This window comes from Phyllobates terribilis, unplaced genomic scaffold, assembly GCF_046119375.1.
Source record: "Phyllobates terribilis strain yellow unplaced genomic scaffold, ASM4611937v1 Scaffold_4__5_contigs__length_816908805, whole genome shotgun sequence".
In the NCBI taxonomy this organism is placed as follows: domain Eukaryota; kingdom Metazoa; phylum Chordata; class Amphibia; order Anura; family Dendrobatidae; genus Phyllobates; species Phyllobates terribilis.
The window spans coordinates 93,565,553-93,583,271 of NW_027362764.1; the positions used below are offsets into that span (position 1 = coordinate 93,565,553).

The window sequence follows — 17,719 nt, forward strand, 5'->3', positions numbered from 1 at the left end:
AAGATTCCCGCTATCCGTGGAGGTTTCCCGCCATCCGGCGCCATCTTCTACCTTCTTCCCGCCATCGGTGAAGTTTCCCGCCATCCGGCGCCATCTTCGGCCTTCTTCCCGCCATCCGTGGAGTTTTCCCGCCGTTGGACGCCATCTTGGGGACGCCGCGCGGGAAGAAGAGGGGCGTGGACTCTGAAAGCGCGCGAGAACTGAAGCCCCGCCTCACGTCCGGACGTTGCGTAAGGTCCTGGAAGGAGCCCAGCAGACGCCGACGTCACAGGAGCGCGACGGAAGGTCCTCAACCCTGACGATCCACTGCGGAGCCGCGGCCTACGGAAGAGGATCATCGCAAGGTAGGCCACGGTCCACTAGGGGGGAGAAAGATGTCGGATACGGAGGAGAGCTTCACTGCCCCAACCCCCGCCAGCGCTACCGCTGCTGCAGTTATGCCCTTCACCATGCCCTATGTCCCGGGAGCAGCTTGGCTACCCCAGTACTCAGGGGAGTCACATACCCTGCATGACTTTAGAGAAAAGCTGGATAGCCTCTTCCAGGTGTACCCCCTCACAGAAGAGCAAAAAGTGAGCATCCTGGTGGCCCAACTAACCGGGGCAGCCAAAAGGGAAGTAAAATCCTGGCCACCTGGGAGGAAGACTGTCGCAGGGATACTAACCCGGCTGAAGGACACCTTTGATACCCGCACCTCAGCCAAGATTAAGCTTAGATTCTACGGGTGCAAGCAGCGAGCGCATGAGAGTATAAGGGACTATGCACTAAACCTACAAGAGGCCCTGAGGGCCATAAAGCAGACCGACCCTGATGGGGTGGGAAACGAGGACAGGCTGTTGACTGAACAATTTATAGAGGGTTTATATTGCAATGCCCACCGAACCCAGTTGCGGGCAATGGCCTTACAGGATCCCCATCTGGACTTTGCACAGTTCAAGGACAGAGCCATCCGGGTGCTCCGAGAACCGGCACCAGGTGGCGTTGTGACCCACAGACGCCCCACTACCACTTACTACCAGGAGGCGGCGCCCTTGTCAGCAGGGCCTGTGGGAGCTGATGCGCAGGCTTTGGACAATGACCCGGCTCCAGACCTACACCATCAGGTCCAAGAGCTAGCTAAGAGCGTTGCTGCGCTAACCCGAACTGTGCAGTCTTTACAGGTTTCCACCCCAGGGAAGATCCAGCTGGCATCCGGACCGGAGGACATCCCGTGGCGTCGACCAAGGAGGACCCCACCGGCCAGAGGAAGACCCAGTGACCGATACAGCGAGGACGGACGACCCATCTGCCGCCGCTGCAATCAATCCGGACATATGGAAAGGTACTGTTCTTTAAACGGGCACAACCTGGGGTAGAGGGCCAACCCCCAGGAAAAAGATCACCAGGCCCATCGAACTGGCGCGACAGATATGTGGGAGGACGTCCAGTCTTGCCTGTGGTACTGGATGGCATTCCCATGAGTGCCCTACTGGATACCGGGTCACAGGTCACCACCATCCCGTACGTGCTCTTCAAGCAGTACTGGAATGACTCGGATATTACCCACTACCCTGACGACGACTTGAGTATCATCGCCAGCAATGGCCAGCCCGTGCCACAGATCGGATTTAAAGAGGTGGCCCTCAAAATCGGTAGAGTCGAACTGGCCGCACAGGGACTGATCATTGTAGATATTGATAAACATGAGAGTCACCCAAAAATAACTCTAGGAACTAACGTAACTGAAAATTGTCTTGCAGAGGTGATTTTCCTTTTACAGCAGGTTGCCAAGAACGCCAGCTCCGGCGAGCAGCGGGTGCTCCAGAAAGAGATCCGGGCACTGATGCAACGGCAACAAGTGGAACTCTCCGGCGGTGAGATTGGTAGCGTAAGAATGTGTGACCCTTTTCCTATTGCCATGCCCCCAAAAAGTGAAATGATGATTTGGTGCCGGGCAGCTATTGGTCTGAGAGGAAGAGATTACCAGGCAATGGTAGAACCAGTTTACTCAGACAGTAGGCCCACCATTTTGACAGCACGGGGGGTGGTCAATGTACGCCATGGGAGGGTGCCCATTCGCATAATAAATATCGGGGAGAGGGAAGTGTACCTGCCCCGGTATGCCACGCTAGCCAAATTATATACCACTAATCAAAATTCTATACAATCTGTGGAACCCTTGCCTCCATCTCACCCGGAGGAAGGTAACGGCTCTAAGAAAGACATGGAGGACTGGTGTCAGCAACTACATTTGGGTACTGATTCCACTCCCTCACATCAGAAACAAGGAGTCTATCGGGTGGTTCAAGAGTATGAGAGAGTGTTTAGTAAACACCCGTTAGACTTTGGGCGGGTCAAGGGGGTAGAACACCGCATCCCCACGGGAGATCATCCTCCCATAAAAGAGAGGTATCGACCCGTACCCCCTGCACACTACCAACACGCCAAGGGGATGCTTCGAGACATGAAGGAGGCTGGGGTAATCCGGGATAGCTGTAGCCCCTGGGCAGCCCCACTAGTTTTAGTCAAAAAGAAAGACAACACCATGAGGATGTGTGTAGATTACCGGAAAATCAACCGTATCACACACAAGGATGCGTACCCCTTACCAAGGATAGAGGAGTCATTGGCTGCTTTAAGATCTGCTAACTTCTTCTCTACCTTGGATCTCACTAGCGGGTACTGGCAGGTTCCTGTAGCAGAGGCAGACCGGGAGAAGACCGCATTCACCACCCCGATGGGACTTAGCGAGTTCACCTGCATGCCGTTCGGACTCTGCAACGCCCCAGGAACCTTCCAACGATTAATGGAGTGCTGTCTGGGCCACAGAAACTTCGAGACGGTCCTGTTGTACCTGGACGATGTCATCGTATACTCCAAAACTTATGAGGACCACCTGAAACACCTGGCGGAGGTGTTCGAAGCTCTGGCAAGTTACGGCCTAAAGGTGAAACCCTCCAAGTGTCACCTCCTGAAACCAAAGGTGCAATACCTGGGACACGTGGTGAGCGCTGACGGAGTGGCTCCCGACCCCGATAAGATCACCGCAATTAAGGGATGGCCAAGCCCCTCCAGCGTAAAAGAAGTGCAGCAGTTCCTAGGGTTGGTAGGCTACTACCGAAGGTTTATTCCCGGTTTCACCAAAAAGGCAGCGCCTATGCAGGACCTCCTGATAGGCCAGTCCCGGAAGGCCAAGAACCAGAAGCCGCCCTTCAAATGGGAAGAGCTAGAAGAAGAGTCCTTCCGCCAGCTGAAGATGGCCCTCACGGGGGATGAAATCTTGGCGTACCCGGACTATAGCCAGCCCTTCATCCTCTACACCGACGCCAGTAACATCGGGCTAGGAGCCGTACTGTCCCAGATTCAGCAGGGGAGAGAACGAGTAATCTCCTATGCCAGCCGAAAACTGCGACCCACCGAAAGGAACCCCGAGAATTACAGCTCATTTAAGCTAGAGTTCCTGGCCGTGGTATGGGCAGTCACCGAGCGCTTTAGGCATTACCTCGCTTCTTCCCGGTTCACCGTATACACGGATAACAACCCGTTGATACACCTGGACACGGCAAGACTCGGTGCCCTGGAGCAGAGGTGGATGGCCCGTCTGTCCAACTACGAGTTCACAATCAAATACCGGGCAGGACGCTCCAATACTAACACGGATGCCCTGTCCAGGATGCCCAACCTGCCGGACGAAGGAGAAGATCCGGAGGGACTGGAAGAAGTTGAACTCCCTGCGTTCCACCGTCATGGGACTATCCAGTATTCCCACCGGGTAAGGGGTAAGCAGGCTGCTACGTTGAACCCCTTACCCCACTACAACTGGGCGGAAACGCAAGACAGCGACCCTGCCGTCCGACTAGTGAAGGAGATGCTGACTCGGCCGGAGGCTCGCCTTGAACCAGACGCTCCAGAGGAAGCCAAACAACTATGGGCGGAGAAGAGTCGACTATTTCTTTACAAGGGGAAGTTGTGCCGCAGAATGGTCAACTCCCGGACGCATGAACTACTCTGGCAAGTAGTGGTGCCACGAAGAGACGCAGCCATGGTGATGGAGGCATACCACGACGGAGCTGGACACTTCGGGTAGAAAAAGCTGGAGTTCCTGCTGCGCGAGCGGTTCCACTGGGTAGGCATGAGGGGAACCATCGAGAAGTGGTGCAGAGACTGTGGCCCGTGCAATCTGAGAAGGAAGGACCGGGCCAGCCAGAAGACTCCCCTGCAGTCCATCGTCACCCGGCAACCGTTGGAACTGGTAGCCTTGGATCATGTAAAACTGACCCCAAGCAGAAGTGGCTACGTCTACGCGTTAACCATCGTGGATCATTACTCCCGGTTCTTGGTTGTCGTCCCCGTCAAGGACTTAACGGCTCAAACAGCAGCTAGAGCCTTCCAGCAGCACTTCTGCCGTCCACACGGGTACCCGGACCAAGTGCTGACGGACCAGGGACCTGCCTTTGAAGCGGAGGTCTTCCAGGAATTCTGCAATCTGTATGGCTGCCGGAAGATAAGGACGACACCCTACCATCCGCAAACTAATGGACTTTGTGAAAAAATGAACCAGGTGGTAATGGATCTTCTAAAAACATTGCCCCTGGAAGAACGCAGTCTGTGGCCTGAGAAGTTGCCCGATCTGGTGGACCTATACAACCACATCCCGGTAGGTTCCACCAACTGTACCCCGGCTTACCTAATGAGGGCGAGACCTGGTAAGTTACCTGTTGACCTGGAAATGGGAGTCCTGACACCTGAGGACACTTCACCAGAAACAGACTGGGACACAGAGAGGCAGCAGCAGTACCGGAGAGTACAAGAGAGCGTGGAGCGAAGTCTCTGTCAGGCTAGGGAAAGACAAGAGAAGACTTACAACCAGTATGCTCCCGCTGTTCCCCTGGTACCCGGAGAGCAGGTCTTGAAGAGGAAAAGACGGCTCCACAAGTTGGATGACCAGTGGGAGAAGGACCCGTACACCGTACTGCCCTCAAGCCACGAGAACCCGAAGGTCTGTACCATCAGTAAAGACGGAGGGGAAACCACAGCCATTGTGTCCCGGGACCACCTGAAGAAGTGTCCCGAACAACTGAGGAACCCTGAAGAGGAACAAGAAAACCATCGACCCGTGGGAGAAAGGGAAGATATGGTTAGTACCGTGCTCGGGGACTTCCCTCGGTCTTGGACTCAAGTCAATGGTGCAGTTGTGGTACCCGTACTCACCTTCCTCCAACCATCATCCCAAGAACCAACGGAGCAACGGGTAGAGCTGGAAGAACAGCCGGTCCAGGAGGCAGAAGACTCCACACGAGTAGAACAGGAGAATCAACCCTCTGCTTATAGTGAGCCTGCCGTACCCCTAGTGAGACAAAGAGCCGGTAGACAGCTGCCCAGTTTACCCTTGACAGCTCCTACACCCTGTAGTTCAGGGCCAGACAGTCAGCTCCGTAGGTCCACTCGGGCCACTAGAGGCCAGTTACCCGCACGCTGGAGAATTTAAAGTGTATAAATTGTTTTATTTATGTTTTTCTGTGTCTTGTTGCTTGTGTATAATTTTGTGTTTCTAGTTATTTTTAGGAATCCTTGGTGGATTTACCAGGAATCCTTGTACATAGTTGGAGCGTAACCCAGGATGGACTAGAGACTGTTAAGGACTCTGGGTAGGACAGACCCCTACCTGGTTACGTCTCCCTGTGTTGGTGAAATGGACACCTTGCTCTCTTCAGAGACTGCACCCGGTTGCGGACACGCCGTAACCATCTTTATATGTTTTCTTATTGTATTATTAATGTTTTTGCCTTGTTATGTTTTTCTAAATGTGTTTAGTCCCGGAGTACTAAATTTCACTAGGGGGGAATGTGGCACCCCAGGGGTCTGGTTTTCCACAGTAATGTAATGTTATGTCTGAGAGCAGGTGGGAGGTCCTTTGGTCAGGGATCCTGTGCATGCCACACCTCCTGCCCAGTCTTGGGAGGGGAAGAACTTCCCCTGTATAAACCCGGGGCTGAGGCAGGGTGAGTCAGACAAGGAGAGTGGAGACAAGAAGCAGCATAGGAAACAGCAGAGTTACAAGGAGTCAGGGGCTGGCAGCTGCAGAGTTCGCCCTGACTAAGAAGATTCTTTACCGGACCCGGAGTCCGAGGCTGTGGGGACTAACTCCTACCCAGCAGCAGAATCCGTCAGGCAGGGGATTTCAGGTCCTCTGGCCCAGAAGCCCGAAGGCACGGTCACACGCGTGGGACCAGCACCGCCATCGTGGAGCGGAAGCCATTAGAAGGCCCGGAGTCACCGGCCATACGGGTGAGCACCACACGGTACACTCAGGGACGTGGGCTACTTACATCAGCTTCTAGCAAGGTAGCCAGAAGAGTACAGTCAGTTTGGGAGGCCTACAACTACGCCTGGCCAGGGGAGATCCCATCTGCTCAAAGACTGACCAGGCCCCGTTTGCTAGCAAGTACTCCGGGAGGGTCTGTAGTTGTTACCAGTAAAGACCCTGAACTACACCGTACCGTCTCTGAGTGGTTCCTGCTACCCCCATCATCCACGTCGGCTGTCCTGAGGCCATACCCCTCCCGTTGGGGGTTATACTATCACGCTGCACAATCCTACCACCGGCCTCAGCGGTCTGCCCTGCAGCAGCAGCTCCCTGGCTGCACTCAACGGGTGGCGTAGTCCTCAACTATTTACTACTAATAGACTGCCGTCTAGTTTGACTCCCTGGGCACGGACCGGGTCACCGCCACGAGACTACAACCCTCCACTGATCCGGCTCCGGGTAGGCTCCCGCGTGCGCAACGCAGCGCGACACAGGCCCAGGGGCGCGTCATGAACACCTGATGTTATTGGGTGTGATAACTGGAGAAAAGGAGTGTATGAGTGGATCACTCTTTTATTGTGTATATGTTAGTCTGTGAGCACTTGCACCTTATTTTATAAGTCTTTGATTAAAAGTAAAATTTTAAATTGATACAGTATATAATAACTGAAATAGCTGTGTATCATTTCATAATTAAGCCCAATAGCTATACTGCCTGTACCTGAAGCATACAATGATTACAAAAGTGGCCATTCCATAGCGTAACATAGGGCATCTGTGTAGTGACAGCAGTCTACACCCATGGGATTGATACCTACCTAACAACACATCTAAGGTGGGTACTTTTAAGGACAATCGGCACAGTATACAAAGTTCCAGTTGCACAATCATAATTGGCATATGCATTACACGTTACTAGTGCACACATCGGGGGAGTAGTCATTATCTCATATAGCGTCCATAAAGGGAAAAAAAAATGGTATAACATTTCTATAGCAAGTTTAGTAAAGACGTGCTGTACGAGAGTTACAATAAAACCACTGGAAGGAGTAACTGTTCTACGTTTCCATCGGATTTCTTTGTGCTTCCTTTGAGGTTAATATTCTTCATGAGATACGTGACACCCCTTTCTCTTCTGCTCTTAGTTCTCTTATAGTTCTGTCTTCACTTCTACATTTGCCTTTGAGTTCTCCCACAAGGAAACACAGAGGCAGCGCAGCTTGCTCACCACTGACAGGCCTCATAGGGATCTGTCTTCAGCTCGCATCCATCCATTTTCTTTAGAAGATGGCATGCATAGAGACGCTCATTAGCAATATACAGAGCGCCGTTTCCCTGGGGAAGTGGCGCAGTCCTATGAAACGGTTAACTCTTTCACCACAGGGCATAACAAAATCTTCTTGGTGTCGGATGTCTGATAAAATATGTATACGTCTGTATAGTTTATTGGGGAATCATCACTGGTACATCACAAGAGAGCCAACGAAAAAGAAAAGAACAGAAACAAGGCTGCAAAAGAAAAAGCGTCTACCTAATTATAAAAAATTTACAACACTAGAAAATGGAAAGCACTTTGAGAATTCACATAAAATACATAATAGGAGACAAATGGGTAGGACTGACGAAGGGTGAGACAGTATCTTCAAGTAACTAGAGTAGGACTACTGGAGGCCAACTGTACCTCTTCTCACACGGTGCCACCTTAATACCAGTGAATGAACTGGGACCATGGAACGATATGCTAAAAATGATTAACAAATCCTTTAATGAATAATTCAGCAAGAAAACAGAGAGGTAAACAATATTCACTTGCAAAAGGTAAGAAGCAGCCCGGAATAAAATGTTAAGCAAAATATGGCCTTATTGCTTTCCTTGTTAGACATGCTACTTATTATCAGTGCTGATTTTTTTATGGTACGTGCAAAAATCTCAGAAAGATTCCCGTAGCATTTGAACAGCGTTGCAGAAACTCCATTCACATGGTATTGGATGCATATTGTTGTTGGTGTTGACGCAGATTTGGCACAGAAACTATATGAAGTCCAACATGTGAGCACAGACCAACTGGACAAGAGTCAATGCGGTTTCACACCTTGAGGGTCTTAGGAGACAAGCAGCTGAGCTGATGATCGTTCATCTGTATCTATTGTGGGTGATGATCCCTTCCATGTGGATGAAACTAAGTTCTAACAACTTACTATATCTTCGATCGCCGCTCGCGTTTAGACCTTTAAAGGAGTCTTCAAAATACTCTTCTTCAGGTTCTCTTCTTGTGAAATTCACAACATTCTGTGCTGGAATATCAGAAGTTCTTCTCAATATGTCAAAGAAACAAGTTGAGATACCTGACTATACCAAGAAGTATGGGCGAAGATGATAAACTAACATGAAAAAGAATCTGTAGACGACCAAGGAACGGTAACTCAACAGATGCCAACCATCAGCTATGATCACCCAAAGGCTTCCAAAAAAAAAAAAAAGAGCCAACTACTGGGATCTCATTGATCATGAGAACGATGGTCCCAAAGTCGCCAGTGTTAATGAATCATTAGTTATCGTGTGCAACCAACGCAGTGTTATCTGTCCATTCACTGTCTATTAAAGACGTAGAATTATGAGTTATGTAGAGGCTATAAACACAATGTAAAATGTGGCTACCAGACTATATGAATACGATAGGTTTTCTATATATAACTTGTATTCATACATGCTATTTATCAGACTACAAATGGGACAATATTGATGGTCATTGTAGAATTGAGATGCCCGAGCACAAGACTTGTCATGGTGTTTAGCATCTGAGACGCAATGTACTTATCCAAGCTCTGCTATTTGCTTTCTCATGATTAGGTGCTGTGTGCAATTGCAGCCATCATTGTTCTACAGTACAATAGTGCAAATTACAAACCGCATTTGGTTTAAGGACCATTATGGAGAACAAGACTATTGCGGTGTCTGCTTGAATAACTCTGATAATAAGTAAGGAGCTATTGTGCCCAAAGCAGCACCAAATGATCAGCTGGGTCAATCTGAACATTTCTTTTAAATGCCTTCGTTAAATTCTGCAATTGACTTAGGTCACAAGCAAATGATTGCAGAGCAGAGAAATCTGTTCTAAGCCTGGGAATAGGTGAAATTTCCAGTGAGTGATACAATGATAGCAGAAATGATCAGACATGCAAAGTCCCTGCAACTCACACATCTACAAAACAAAATCTAAGATCCAACTGGTAAACACTGTAGGAAACTGCAGTCACTGATCATATACTAACAACATAGACACATAGACAAAGGGTGCGAGTAGACAAAGGGTGCGAGTAGACAAAGGGTGCGAGTAGACAAAGGGTGCGAGTAGACAAAGGGTGCGAGAAAACCTGACAATACTGCAAGAGAAATGTTAAAGTGACTGGTGTATACAGCAACTGACATGTGGGAAAAAAGTCATATTATCCCCAATAAGGCATAAACATGTTGGAAGGGTTCATAGTTTTAAAGGTTGAAGGTAGACTTAAAGAGGTTGTCCACTACTTTAATCAATGTCTGATCGGCCGCGGTCTGACACCCCGCACCCTTGCAGATCAGCTGTTATCGGTGTGGTCGGCGGGAAGTACTTACTTGCAGAGCTTGTACGTCTACTTGGAGTGGCCATCGTGGAGTACTGCACATCGGCCTCCTATTGAATTGAATAGGAGTTGAATGTGCAGTAACAAGCCCCGGCCACTACAAGTAGACGGACAAGCTCCACAAGTACTTCCAGCCGTCCACACCGATAACAGCTGATCGGCTGGGGTCTGACACTCGGCACCCCAGCCAATCAGACATTGATGCCTTATTCTAAGGATTTGGCATCAATGTAAAAGTAGTGGTCAACCTCTTTAAGTCCATAGAGTTCAACCTATAACCTAACATGTTGAGCCAGAGGAAGGGAAAAACCCCATGAATCATAGAATGGTAGAGTTGGAAGGGACCTCCTGGGTCATCTGGTCCAACCCCCTGCTCAATGCAGGATTCACTAAACCATCTCAGACAGATATCTGTCCAGCCTCTGTTTGAAGACGTCCATTGAAGGGGTACTCACCACCTCTCGTGGCCGCCTGTTCCACTCATTGATCACCCTGTCAAAAAGTTTTTTCTAATATCTAATCTGTGTCTCCTCCCATTTAGTTTCGTCCCATTGCTTCTAGTCTTTCCTTGTGCAAATGAGAATAAAGATGATCCTTCTACAATGTGACAGCCCTTGAGATATTTGTAGACAGCTATTAAGTCTCCTCTCAGTCTTCTTTTTTGCAAGCTAAACATTCCCAAATCCTGTAACCGTTCCTCATAGGACATGGTTTGCAGACAGGTAACCATTCTGGTCGCTCTTCTCTGAACTGATGAGGCAGATGCCATTAGCTCAATATTAGTGGAAAAATTTCTTCCCAACTCCACGATTTTTATTCTGGTGCTTTCCTTATTTTATTTCCAGTTGCTTACGTAACTGTACAGTTATCAGTCATAGGCTGGATTCACATCAACGCTGGCATTCTCAGACCAGCCAAGCACCAAATTGGGTCACGGCTGGGAACGAGTGCAGCTCTGTGCTCTTGTCCACATCCCTGATGGGTGCAAGAGCCATCAGATGTTAAAACAGGCACCATATCGTTCACAAAATGGACAAGACTTTTGCTTCCATGCACGACCAGTCACATGAGACCTGTGGTCAATATATTGTCCGTTTGCAGTCCATTGCACACAGCAAAATGAGCGAAAACACAGTTGTCTGAACCTAGCCATAATCTAATTTCCCTATGTTGGATGCAAACAAGTTAGCAGCAATTTCGAAAGAAGCCGTTTATGTTTTTTTGGGAGTCTGGAAAGAGAATGTGAAAATTGTGTTTGTGTGGGCTTCGTCAAAGTTTTTCAAACTTCATGTTATTTTTGGTCAGAATTGGACCAGGACTTGAATTCTTCAAGAGCATAGCGTTTGCACATGGATGGAACCACTGGGGCAAAATACATTTTCTATGAGCAGTTCTCGTGGGACAACACGGTGGCTCAGTGGTTAACACTGTTGTTTTGCAGTGCTGGGGTTGTGGGTTCAAATCCCACCAAGGACAACATCTTCAAGGAGTTTGTATGTTCTCCCCATGTTTGTGTGGGTTTCCTCCGGGTTCTACGGTTTCCTTCCACATTCCGAAGACCTACTGATGGGAAATGTAGATTGTGAGCCCCAATGGAGACAACTATGACAATAGTGCTGCGCAATATGATGGTGCTATACAAGTATAATAAATAGATAGGGAGCCTTAATGTGGAGTGATGTGAATGCAGATACTCTTTGTACATTGCTCCTGAATAAAAAGTGGGTAATAAACAAAAATAATTAATATAACCAAGTCAAAATCAAGAAGTGAAGTTTTTTTCCTACCGTCATCATAAGCTGAGCTGACAGTTAACACCAAGAAAATAAAACGCTTACAGGGAATGCATGTTATATGGAGAGCATGACATAACTAATGAACCCTCTAATACAGTTAGTCAAGGTGGGCCCGAGGATACACACACCAAAGCGTTTACAATGTTAATATTCCTGCCTATAGACCCCCTCATGTTCCCAGTAGATCTCATTATCTGAGAGCAAGAAACAAGTCAGCACTTAAAGGACCCAAAACAACAAAATATCCTCCTCATTTTCATGTCAGAACAGAAGAAAAAAAAATCCCTGTATCTTTTATGTCATTTACCCACCGATGCATTACATACCATCCAATTGCCAAACGCTACTATAAATATTTCGCATGAGTTGAACTATTGCTTATGCCGCGTTCAGACATTGTCAGCCCTGTCTACGGAGAATCTAAGGTCAGAGCATTATACAGTTTATAACCTCAGGACAGAAAGCGAACAAATCCGCAATCAAATGGCCAATTGGATGAAACACACTTTCACCAGCGTACACAAATCATGTGCGCACTCAGCCCCCACAGGGATCAATGAGATTATTACTGGAGACTTGTGCTCTGTGCAAATGAACCAGGCTGAACAGTAACATCACACCAGCCGGTGACTGGGTTAATTTTAGCGGTCATGGACAATACAATAATGCTATATATATATATATATATATATATATATATATATATATATGTGTGTGTTTTTATTTTTTTTTTGCATATCTATACTAGATAGAAATAAAGTGCTGTCATGGAAGCCAAGTCAACAGAGTTTCCTAGAAGAAGAAAACATTGAAAGGTTTTGCCTTCAAGGGGTATTCCATCAATAGCACTCCTTATACAGTATATAAAAATCTTGCCTTCAATTTTCAAAAGGCTTTTCCATCAACAGCGCTACTTATATGTGAGGATCTCGCCATTGGGAGAATGCGGGTCCAATGACTCCATTGCCGGAAGCATCCAGTTGGCACATGAGCATCAATGGAGACTTGATTACACATGACCTAAGCTCACATTATAAAAGTCTTTAGTAGGTTACAGAAAGCTGAGAAGAAGGTATCACCATCAAGCAGCAAGCATTTATGGCTTACCCTATGGATATACCATAAACCAGGGGTAAAAGTTCCTTCTAACCTCTTCAAGACCAAAGAACATTGAAGCATTCAAGATCCCTCTTAGTAATGACTATTCTGCTTATGATTTGGGAATGTTCCACAAACCCTATATTACTACAGGTATCTGGAGATTTTGCAATCAAGACTAAGTTACTACTTGTCAACAGTCGAGATGAACAGAAAGCAAAATGGACGAGATCCCGGCAACCCTCAAAGTGGGCATTCCTCGTTGTTTTGAGGACATTCCCGGGATTTGGCCTAAATGTCCCGTCTTTTGCAGATTGAGATGGCAAGTATGAAATTTCATGTGAAATCTGTAATGGCAGATATATGGGTTGTCACCCTCAATTCTCTAGAGATGGATATAAGGAGGAGATCAATGGAACTTTAAGTACAAAATGGAATTCATATTCCCACTTTTTATTTCAGTGGAAATGCTTTTAAGGTAAAGGGAATGTACATAATAGCAAAAACCTCTGTAAGTGATAAAAGAATTATTTAAACCGCTATAAAAATGTTACACTGCCAACACAATCTACTGTAAGTGGCTTCCTAATTTATTAGGCTTGTATTACACAGTATGAACTACTACAGATGGTACTCCAAATGGCGCCTGCTTTCCCCTGAGCACTTCCATAACAACAATGGTATTACTACAATAAAAAAGGCATTAATATTAGAATAGCAGGCAATCTGGGAGTACATCTAGTACATTACAACGAGGGAAATACTTGGAGAAGAAAGATGTAATCTACATTTAAAGGGGAATCTTGGTGAAAGTCAGAGTTTCACCATAGACATTGTCATTAGTCATTATGATGTTCGAGTTCTGGATAATATAAGATGATATAGAATGTGACTATGCCATAATATGGCAACAAATCAATAACACAATGGGAATGCAATTTCTTGGCTCTGTTTACTCCGGTGTTGTCACTGTATACCATTATATTCCTCTATATGAAGTAATGATTTCTGTTTTTGAGCTTCAGCCTGTGACATGCATGCTGCTGCATAGGACGCAGTCTGCAGCGCCTCCTATGCTTTTTTTCTCTCCCCAGTGGCTAAAGGCTCCCATACACATTGTATCAAAGTTGTACCAAATGGACTATTTTGACCAAATCGATCATTCGTTGTTTCGCTCTTCATATGGTAAACGATCGACTTTTGGGTGATGAACGTTCTCAGTGGTCCGAAAGGTTGATCAAGCATGTCTGATATTTTTGTACAACTATCGTCCATTGAATATTATGTACCATATGTGCAGTTACTTTAAAAGGCGAACAATCTGTTATTTATAGCTGGGCCTTTTTCCATATTATGGATAGAATTTGCATACATAAAGAAGTTGTCCACTACTTGTACAACTCCTTGTCATCTCCCACGCTTGGCCCCGATAAAATAAAAACACTGCTAAAACTGCTGGCGCAGTTCCCACGGTGTGGCGCTTGTTCTCCTCTGGGCTCCAGTGCTGCTGTTGTGACACATGACGCCGGTGCCCAATCAGCTCTGAAATCACTGTCCCCGTCTCCTGTCGAACTGAACACATAGAGGAAGTCAGAGATCAGCTGCAGCCTGGCTTACCCTTCATGTTCGATTTGATCAGCGCAGGGACAAAGACGCGAGCGCCGATTGAGCGTCAGCGTCACATGTCACAACAACAGCACGGCAGCTCCAGGACCGCAAGTGCAGACAAAGCGCCAGTACGGGAGGGGAGTATAAGCTTTATTTTATTTTATCAGGGCCAAACATTTACATCAAGAAGGGGCTGTCCAAGTAGATGACAACCGCTTTAAAGGCAATTATCTACTAAAACCACATTAGTCTCAGGCTCAACTTCAGAAAAACCCAAATAAATTTTAGTGGGATATCGCACATGTACTATTTTTCACCCATTCAGAAGATAGGAAATAAATGCATGTTCTAGGTCAGCAACGCACACTTCAAAAGGCTGCTCCACTACTTTTATATTGATGACATAGCCTTAGGTTAGGTGCAGACAACCGTGTATTCTCATCCAAGAGAATCTGGTCAATTATGCAAATCACCTTCCGATCAGCCTGTGAAAAACAGACTGCAATCAGATGTCATCCAAGCACAGTCCGGTGTTTTCCATGGAGTCATTGACTTGCATGGTCGAGTGCAATCCAAATATTGGATTAAACTCGAGCATGCTGCGATCGCACATGTGCACGGCCCCATAGAATAACATTGGTTTGAGTGCGAGCTGATGTTTTGTCTGATCGCACTCATACCAAAAATATGGCCATGTGCATGAGCAGTTAAGATGAGATCGCTGGGGGTCCGATACCCTCAACGAACAGCTGTTCTCAGTGCCAGCAGTGGCTGAATGTTAGCAGTTATTAATCTGAATAGCCCAGCTCTGGCGACTCAATAGTGGCCACTGCCAGGTACAACTCATTTGCCCTTATTTATTCAAATAGTGCCAGATCTGCAGTACATGGCAGAGGCCACTGCAACGTTAAAGGAGCTGTGCCATTCAACTGCTAACATTTGGCCACTGCCAGCACTAAACAGCAAATCAGTGATCGGTGGGGTTGAGGGTGTCGGACCCCCACCGAACAGATATTGATGACCTATCCTGAAGATAGGTCATCAATATAAAAGTAATGGGTTAACCTTTTAAATAGCATGTCAGAGTGTATGCTTGACCAAAACGGAGGTCACACAGTGATGAGGAACACATCTCAAGATTGGCAGGGGTCCAAACATTCATAACATTAACATTCACCCCTTGGAAAGGTGATAAATGCTTTATGTGGGATAACCATTGTGACACCACTTAAAAAAAATCCATCAGTAAACTGCAGTTCATCCACAGTACTCAGAGGCTTTGTGCTGTCAATGTGGTGGAGACAACAGGCGGCCATAAAACAGTCAATTCATTGACTTGCTTCTCCTTCAGCTGACCAGAGTCTCCACGTCTCTGCCATATGCTTGTATTACAGTGCTTGATGCCTCGAGGAAGCCACCTGTAGAGGGAAACTCATATTTTCCATTTTAATCACCATAAAAAGCTAAACTTATTTGCAGCCTACTGACGCTACATAGTAATATGGCTTCTTATGTTGACGTCCCAGCCCCTGAGCAAACATGGTAGAAATATGTGTGCCTATAGGTGTGTAAATAAATGTGCGTGAATATCTATATACGCTTACAAAAGTGTATTAGAATCCCGGAACAGAGTCGGTGTAATTGCTATATCTTCCGTGAACAGTGTTATTCAACTGAATTCTTATCAGCCCTTTTCTGACATGCTTAGGTTCCCAGAATTTATAGCCATGAATGGTTCCTCAGCCTTTCATGGGTTTTTTTTTCATTTTTTTTTCGTAGCCAGGCATTGTTTGAAGCTGAATAGACTCTACTCTTTAATTTTCACTCAATTACAGAAAAAAAAATGATTTCACATTTTCTACATAAGCCGAAATGGAAATTGACTAAGAACCTCAGAACTGTCAGCAACATCTTTTGAGAAAAGATTAGCTTTGCAGTGATTATAAAATAGGTGTCATCTTTGACACTTGCATTCCGCAACCCGAATCTGAGCGTTCTGGAAGGGAATGTTAAGGGACGTCAGAAAGGGTCTTAGAAGGCTCAGCTGTCATGCTATGTGCCTCCTTCTCCTCGCTTTGTAGTCAGATGCTGCGCGGTGAATGTCAAAGGTTCTCCATTTAAACTCCCTGACGAGAAAGAGAAGAATACCGGGAGAATATGTTATTAGCAACTATGAACTTGTCTTTGGTAACGGGTCAGCCTGACACTTAATTTATGTGTATGGAGCTGAAAAAAAAAATAAAAACAAAAAAACACTTTTATACTAGCCGCCTAAATAAAACCCATAGGAGAGTGCATGGCACTTAGCCTCTCATTCACCGGTATGGCTACAATCTCAATAATCTGGATTTCCGGACGCACATAATGGCGGAGTTTTCCATCATGCTGACAACTACAAAAACGGTTTTCGGATAGTTTCTCATTTATATTCCGCTTTAGTTACATGGGGCGCGCAGCTTTATTGTTATTTTTTTTTATATAATTTCTGGAATTGGACATTGTCGCTTAAGTGGGGTTTTCACACTAGATACGTTTCACAAGTATAGACAGAATAGGTGATAAAAGTACAATCATTGAGAACCTGACTTCTAGCACCCCAATGACATGGAATAGGGCTTGTTCACACAACAGTTTTTTCGGTCTGTGAAAAAAAACGGACAGCACTAGAACCAAAGACATTCAATAGGGCAGTGCAGATGAGCGATTTTATTTCGTTAACAAAATCTTTGTATGAAGATAATAGAAACCGGCGCTAGTTTCTTCCGTAATCAGATAAGACTCATCTATTCAAGTCTATGAGTGCGTTAAAAAAAATAAAATCTGATTTGTACATATACATTGCAATTCTGTAATGCAGGAAAACGGTAAATGGTCATGTACTCTTCTCTATGGTAGTCCTATTGTAGATCACGCCCACTTGACTAAAAATTTATAAACAAGGAAAAGAGGGCCATATTCCAGGAATGGAAAGTCATAGGAACAAAAAAAATCAATGCCAGATTCAGGAGAACAATGGTATTCCCAGAAGAGACCAGTGATCATGGCTAGCTCTGCAAGGAACCGGCACCAGTGGCTCCTCACTGGCGTGTCCCAACTGAAGAGGAGCTGTATGGAGAGTTGTGATAGTATGCATACTTCTGCCCCATACAGGGCTAAAGTGCTCTTCCTCTGCTCTTTTTCAGTCGTCCCCCCCCACCCCTATAAAGTTGTATGAAAATGTAGTTGGAAAGCATATTCTCCTCATTCTAAAGATCCCATGGAAAAATGGTAAATGTTAATAGTAGGAGTATCCCTTTAAATCATTCTAT

At 46.3% G+C, this 17,719-nt stretch overlaps 1 protein-coding gene across 1 annotated transcript in view; it reads right to left on the reverse strand.

The window, feature by feature from the left end:
- The window catches only part of PARD3 (par-3 family cell polarity regulator), a 693,471-nt gene that overhangs the window by 234,466 nt on the left and 441,286 nt on the right, over positions 1 to 17,719 (reverse strand). The gene's annotated exons all lie outside the window — the stretch shown is intronic.